At 39.6% G+C, this 8,003-nt stretch overlaps 1 pseudogene; it reads left to right on the forward strand.

Moving 5' to 3' along the window:
• The first annotated feature begins 1,750 nt into the window (after nt 1-1,750).
• Nucleotides 1,751-6,955, forward strand: LOC100581699 (annotated as a pseudogene).
• Nucleotides 6,956-8,003: the final 1,048 nt, after the last annotated feature.

Genomic DNA, 8,003 nt, shown 5'->3' on the forward strand with positions numbered 1-8,003 from the left:
ATCTACCCAAAGGAAAATATTTATTACATAAAGAAAATACACACGCTCATATGTTTATCACAGCACTATTGACAATAGCCAATATATGAAATTAATTTAAATTTATCAATTAATAATCGAATAAAGAAAATGTGCTAATACATTTGTACCATGGAATACTACTCAGCCATGAAGAATAATAAAATCATGTCTTTTGCAACAACATGAATGAAACCGGAGGCCATTATTGGAAGTGAAAAAACTCAGAAACAGAAAATCGAATTCTGCATTTTCTCACTTGTAAGTGGGAACTCAATTATGCATACACTCGGATATAGAGACTGGAAAAATAGACACTGGAGATTCAGAAAGATGGGAGGTTGGCAGAGGGTTTAGGAATGAGAAAATAACTAATTGGGAAAATAAACAGCATTCAGATGACTGTCACGCCAAAAGCTGATATTTCATCACTATGCAACATGCTTCTGTGAGGGAGCTGCATTTGTACTCTCTAACATATTAATAAAGAGGAAAAAAAAGGCCGGGCGCGGTGGCTCAAGCCTATAATCCTAGCACTTTGGGAGGCTGAGGCGGGCAGATCACGTGGTCAGGAGTTCAAGACCAGCCTGGCCAATATAGTGAAACCCCGTCTCTACAAAACATACAAAAATTAGCCGGGCATAGTGGAAAGCTCCTGTAGTCCCAGCTACTCGGGAGGCTGAGGCAGGAGAATCACTTGAGCCCAGGAGGTGGAGGTTGTGGTGAGCCGAGATTGTGCCACTGCACTCCAGCCTGGGAAACGGGGAGACTCCGTCTCAAAAAAAAAAAAGAGAGAAAACCACTTTGGCTTTTATAAAGTTGGCAAACTGAATAGACCTTATAATTTTCATAAATAATTAGATTAGGCAAAAAATAATTTTAATAAAAAATAATGTTGTATTATAAGAATAGTATAGAAAGATAATTTGGTGAATTAGAGTAGTTAGTACTTAGCACATAAAATATGTTAGGCAAGATTCTAAGCCACTTAGACATTTATGAACAAAATATCTAACAGAATAAAATCAATAACACAAAGATTCATTGGCAATGACAAATTGACATTTTCAATCATGTTAGATGATATTAAAACCATTAACAAATTTACTATTTTGTTTCATAATAATAAAAAGTCAAATAACTTCATTAAAAAGATTGACTAATTAGGCATATAGATAAATGGGTGGCATTTTGACCAGTAGACAGAGGATACACATTTTCAAAGACCAGACAAAATTATTTATTTTTTGTTGGGGAGAGAACAGTTTTATTATCTGGGGATATAGTAGGGTCCTCTCCCTGGGAGGTGGGGTCTTCCACTGGTTACCCACGGCAGTGCTTCAGGAGGCGCCATGCGATTCAGTGCTGGGCTCAGCTGGGGTCCGGGACTTGGAGAAGGCAAACTGTGCAGGGAAGCAGTAGCTGTGGGTTCCTCACCGCCAGCTCTGCCCGTCCGCACCAGGCCTCCTGGTGCTCCTTAGGCTCCCGCCGAGTCTGCAACTCTGTAGGACAGTGAACCATCCTGCCCAGAACTTTATCCTCGCAGCCAAGTTTGACGCAGGTCAGGCATTTCTGCTTCCTCCCCTTGGACTGGACTTTGCACTTGGGTTTCTTCCAGTCCTTCTTCCGGCCACTTGTCTGTCTGCCGGAGCTTAAATTCCAGCCTCACAAATGTTCCAGCTGGGAAGAGCGTGTCCATGGCACTGTTCACACTGGTCTCCCGGAAGGCCTGATGCACGGGCGGGTGCTTGTAGATTCCTCCAGGGCCACATGCAGGTCCCGGCGCTGGCCCCGTGAGCTCGGCCCGCCCGCGCCCCCCTCGCACACCCACGGGGCCAGCGAGATCCGCAGCCGTCTCAGGCTTCCCCTGTCACTCCAGCCCTGCGAAGTGTGCGTGCCCCCCTTAGTTCTCCAAGCCCGCCGGGAGCCACCTCCTCCCCTGCCCTGTCTCTGGGGGGGCCAGGAACGTAGAAACCTGGGCAGACGCGAAGGAACCGGGAAATGTCCCTTTCTCCACACTGACCTTGGGGTCCTCTCCACTCCCTCCCACCCTGCCCGCACTGTTCCCAGGGGCCCGCAGTTTCAGCAAAGTTCCCTTCCACACCGGGAAGCAGTCCTATTGCCCACTCTCACCCTTATTCCTTTTCTGGCCCATTCTCTCTCCCCACTGGATCTCCGACATGACTCCCTCTCCTCCCTGCTGTCCCCGGGAGCCCCTCTCGGCTTCCCCAGCTCAGTCCCCTCACTGACCGCTTCTCCCTCCCACCCCTCACCGAATCTCCTGGCTCCCACGGGGTGCCCCCAATATCCGGGGCCCAAGTCAACCAGACAAAATTATTTTAAGTGAGAAGATTGAATTCATGAAAGCAGGAATCCATCTGGTTATATTTTAAAGAATTTTGAAATGATAATAGCAACCATCAATTTAAAGTTTAACCGGAGTTCAGAATACCCACTATTTTACCAAAAACAAACAAACAAAAAAACTGTTTTAGCTAACCAACTAATTCAGTAAATTTTCAGGATACAATATTAACATATGAATATCAGTTGCATTTTTTTTTACAGTAACAACAAAATATCTGAAAAAGAATAAAGATAATTCCATTTACAATATTATCAAATTGAATGAAATACTTAGGAATGAGTTTAACAAAGAATATGAAAGATCTGCATACTGAAAAGTATAAAATGTTGAGGAAAGAAATTACAGTATACAAAATGGGAAATATATCCTGTGTTCATGGATTCTAAAAATTAATATTGTCAAAATATCCATAATACACAAAGTGATCTACAGAGTTAAATTTCTATCAAAATTTTAATGCCTTTTTATTAAAAATGTAGAACAAACAATTCTAAAATTAGTATGGAACCACAAAAGACCTCAAATAGCCAAAAACTGAGAAGAACAAAAAGGCGGGAAGCCTCACACTTCCTGATTTCAAACTGTATTACAAAGCTATAGTCATCAAAATAGTACGGTACCTACATAAAAAACAATAGAACAGAATAGAGGACCCAGAAATAAACTCACAAATATACAATCAATCAATCCCACAGAATGGAGAAAGGATAAACACATCAATAAGTGGTGTAGGAAAAACTGGATATGCACAGACAAAAAGTGAACCTTTCTCTCACATCATCACAAAATGAATTTGAAATGAGATAAAGACTTAAACATAAGAATGGAAATCATAAATCCTCTAAAAAAATGGAGAAAAACCTCCTTGACAGTGGTCGTGGCAATGATGTTTTGGATTTGACACCAAGAACACAGTCAACAAAAGCAAAAATGAACAAGCGGAACTATGTCAAAGTAAAAAGTTTCTGCACAATAAAGGAAAAAATCAACAAAATACAAAGGCATTATATGGAATGGGAGAAAATATTTTTAAACCATATGTAGGATAATATATTACTATCCAAAATGTACGTCATACTAAACAATACAAAAAAAGAACCCACAGCAGAATTAAAAGCAATTTCCTGATTAATAATTGGGCAAAATATATAAATAGCAATTTTCCAAAGATATACAAATGGCCAGCAGGTATATAAAAAATGCTCAACATCACTAATTATTAGAGTAATTAAAATCAAAATCACCATGAGGTGTCACCTTATTGTGGTGTTTGGATACCTATTATCAAAAAGTCAAAAGATAAAAAGTGTTAGGGTGCAGAAAAAGAGAACACTTATACGCTGTTGCCGAGGATGTCAATTGGTGCAGCTATTATGAAAAAGAGTATGGAGGTTCCTTACAATTTTTAAACTAGAAATACCATTTATTCCGGAGTCTATAGCCAAAGGACATACAATCAGTATCGTTAAGGGTATCTGCACTCCTCTGATACAGATAAATAGATAAACTGAGAGATATATAATTTTAGCTTTAATAAAAAATGAAATTCATTTACAACAATACTGATAAATCTTGAAAACATTATGCTAAGTGAAATAAGCCGAATACAGAAAAACAAATACTGCATGATCTCTTTTGTATGTAAAATCTAAAAAAGTAAATAAAAATTAAAAAAAACACATAGAAACAGAGAGTAGAACGGTGGTTCCCATGGGCTAGGAAGTGGGAAAAGCAGGGAGATATCCATGGAAGGGGCACACCTTCAGTTATTAGGCGAGTAACTGCTGAGGACCTAATGTACAGAACGGTGACTATAGTTAATGTGTACTTGAAATTTGTTACAAAAGTAGATCTCAGGTGCTCTCACCACATATACAGAAACATATTAACTATGTGAGGGGATAGATATGTTAACTAGCTTAACTGAAATAATTTAAAGGTGTACAGACATCTCAAAACACTCTATTGTACACCCTAAAAATGTACACTTTTCAGTTTGTCAATCATAGCTCAATAAATGTGGAAAAAATTAAGAGTAACAAGCAGGTCATATCTAGCCACATGGATACTGAATTTAAAACACTGTTCGTCACTGTTTCCAGCTCAACTCGGGAACGGAGGGAGCGCTTCTGGCCCGTGGACTTCGACGCTCCTCCGGCTGTCCTCGTAGCTGGGGAAGGTACAGTCATTCCCAGGATTCCATGCTGCACAGATCGGGCAGGGCCATCGCCATCCCCTTGCTCCTTGCCGCAGTCCCGTTAGGCTCCGCGTTTGGGAGCCTCCCGGCCAGGAAGGCTGCCTGTGGCTGCTCGCGCGCCCCCATGGCCTGTGGCTCCGCGGCCTCCGCTTCGGCCCCGCGGAGCCCCTCCGCGGACGCAGCCGTCTCGCGTCCGAACTCACGGCCTCGGAGCCTGGTCCCAGCCGCCATCGCCTTCGCTATGGCCGCCCCTCCCCCTCCCCAAGCTCGAGCGGGCCCAGCGGAGGCGGAAGGCGGAGAAGCTGAAACGCTAACGCGGAGCTGCACGTGGCAGGTGCGGGAATGGGAAAAGCTGGTCTGGCACAGGAGGGCTGCTCCGGAGCAACAAGAGCAAAGGCCAGGAGCTCCGCACGCAGCCGGAAGAACTCAGTAACGTACTCCACTGTGGGAGAAATGAAGACAATAAAAGTCTGATGTAGAAGTACTCACAGAAAACCATGGTCCTTGGTCAATCTCGGATTATTTTTAGTCCTACTCTAATGATGTTAGTCTTCCAAATAAAGTGAGTGACTCAACTGTCAGATCAGCAAGATCAGGATATTGAAATTCCTGCTTTGAATTCTAAAGACCAGTTATAAATAGAATATGATGCTCACCCTGGTACTGATAGAACAGCAAATGTTAAATGTAGACAAAAGGGTCATTTGCCTCAAATTCACAGGAGCCAGCATCTGCATTAGCAGCAAAAGATACGTCCTTAGAAGGTTCTTCGTTAGCTGGAAGTTTGACAGCTGCAGCAGAAGCGGCTGTATCAAGACTGGATTTAGTTATAATGAAAATACTGGACTGTATTTTTACCACAGCACTGGTTTCTATTAAGATTCTGAGAATTAAATATATTATGATCCAATTTATTACTACCGTGAGGTGGAAAGTGCTCGCTATCAGTTTCATTCTCAAGTAGGTTTGCAACCTTATCAGACTTATAGCATAAAACAAAGATTAAAAATTGAGAAAAGAGAGGATCCAGATTCTTCTACAAAAAAAAAATGAGGAAAAGTATTTGAATTCAGAGGGTCAAAAAGCCTTCAGTGTTGAACATTCAAGCTGCAATGGGAAAGACAATTTTACAAATGTGAAAGAAAGGCCAAAATAGGCATTCATCACAAAAATAATCCTCCAAAATTCACTGTTCTAATTAGTGGAAATACTATGGCATCTCCTCTTAATGAAAACATCTCAATTCAACTTTATTTAAAGATGAGAAAGTCGTAGACAGTGATAGTGAATCAGAAGAAGGTGAAATCATAGACTCTCAGACCGAGGGTAGTTATGACGAAGACATTACCAGTGAAGGCAATGTAACTGCAAAAGATGCTGAGGAGAAAGATGAGGAATAACTGTGGCCCCCATGTATAAGAGTAATTGTCATTAGATTACCCCTGTTACAGACAGGATCACTCTTCATCATTACTGCTGTAAAACCTGCTACAACTGAAAGAGAAAATGACATGCAGTATGCTCTTTGAATCCCTGCAGTTGGTGTCAGTACGTTTCATGCACAAATTTATTTTGACCGTGACTTACAAAGTTATGTCCTTTTGGATCAGGCAGTCAAAATGGAACAATTGTTAATGAAAAACGGATTGTTCAGCTGAAAACTAAGCGTGACCCTTATGTACTTGAGCATGGAGATCAAGCAAAAATTGGAGAGACTGTGTTATCTTATTATATTCACCCTGGCAGTAATAGCTGTGTTTGATGTGAACCAGTGCAGGTTAGATCTCACTTTTCCTTGATAAGAAAGATGAATCATTTGTTGGTCCAACATTAACTAAGAAGGAAAGGAGTTGGAAAGAAGAAAAGGATTTTAAAATATATTAGTAAATATGTAAAATATGTAAAATATGCTTTACAGAATACAGACTACAAAGATGATACTGGAGAATCTAAAATATAAAGATAGAGCTGGAAAACATAGGGAACAGATTGGAAGTGAAGGAAATTTCCAAAGAGATGATGCTCCTGCATCTGTTCATTCTGAAATTACTGATAGTGACAAAGGTCACAAGATGTTGAAGAACATGTGTTGAAGATGTGTTGAAAACATTAGTAGGCCTGGGGAAGGATGGTGGGAGAATAAAAACTCTGATACAGCTTCAACTTCAGCAAACACAAGCAGGATTGGAGACAGACAAACCATCCTCAATTAAAGAGGCTCACCTTCTCCATACAAGAACAACAACAACAACAATAAAAACATTGAAAACTAGGACAAAGCACAGGAGAGGATTGCTGAAAACTTTCCAGAAACTAAACTTCCAAAAGATGACCTAGGAACCATTCCTTGGGTAAAAGGGACTGAGGAGTGAAGGTTAATCACAGAAGAAAACTCAAGCTTTTTTAAAAATAGAGTGTGGAAACTCTTATTTTATTGCAGAACGTTTCTCCCCCAAAAAAGTCAGTGGCACAAGGAAACTGTGTCACAGTTTATCCCTTCCTGATTCAGAAATGTGTAATAAAATGCAGTTTGCAGCTTTTAAAAACACTTTTTAGACTAATTATTAGTGTCTGAATTAAGTTGTACAGTAAGTGAACTAAAGTTCACACGGCACTGATGAGTTTATCAAACTTTACTATTTTATCTTGTCATTTACAACATCCATATAAGCAATTAGCCATATAAGCAAAATTCATGCAACCACTTAAATGTACATTTGTGTTTGTCTCCATGTATTCATACTAAGATGCACAGAAACTGAATATAAGATGCTCTATATATTCATACTAAGATGCACAGCAAAAGAAATATCGAAAGTCTACAAAAGTAAATCGGGCAATATACATTCTTTTTTATGCCCTTAAGGACTTAGATAAAAAATTTTGAGAAAACATGGATAGTGAGGCATACATTTTCTTATATTTGGAATAGCCTAAATCATATTGAAGAACTAATGAACAGGTGACATGTCATAGAAAATTAGTCTTTTATTATTTTCTTCTGTGAAGAATCTGAATTTGTTGATATGTACTACACATTCAGCATTTGTACTTGGTTTGTTTCATAGCTCATGAATATTTATACATGAACAACTGAGTACAGTATTGAAATAGTCATGTGCTGGCATTTATGCATTTTATAAGTACTATCGCAGGCAAAGAAGTTGTGCCAGAAAAATCTGATTTCTAGTACAAAAGGAGTACTTAGCCAGGGACTCATATTGCAAATGTCCTAAATTGCCATAAAAACATTATAACATTAAATAACTTATTTCAATAAATTATGAATTAAACAAAAAATACAAATGATATCTTTTATGGGTTAGGGAAGTGCTAATGAGACAGAATGGCAATTGAAGCCAAAAGATCTGAATTCAGGTAAATAACTTTACTCATATTAGTTTTATGTTAGAGAAAACA

The sequence above is a fragment of the Nomascus leucogenys genome, chromosome 12 (assembly GCF_006542625.1).
Source record: "Nomascus leucogenys isolate Asia chromosome 12, Asia_NLE_v1, whole genome shotgun sequence".
Classification (NCBI taxonomy): Eukaryota; Metazoa; Chordata; class Mammalia; order Primates; family Hylobatidae; genus Nomascus; species Nomascus leucogenys.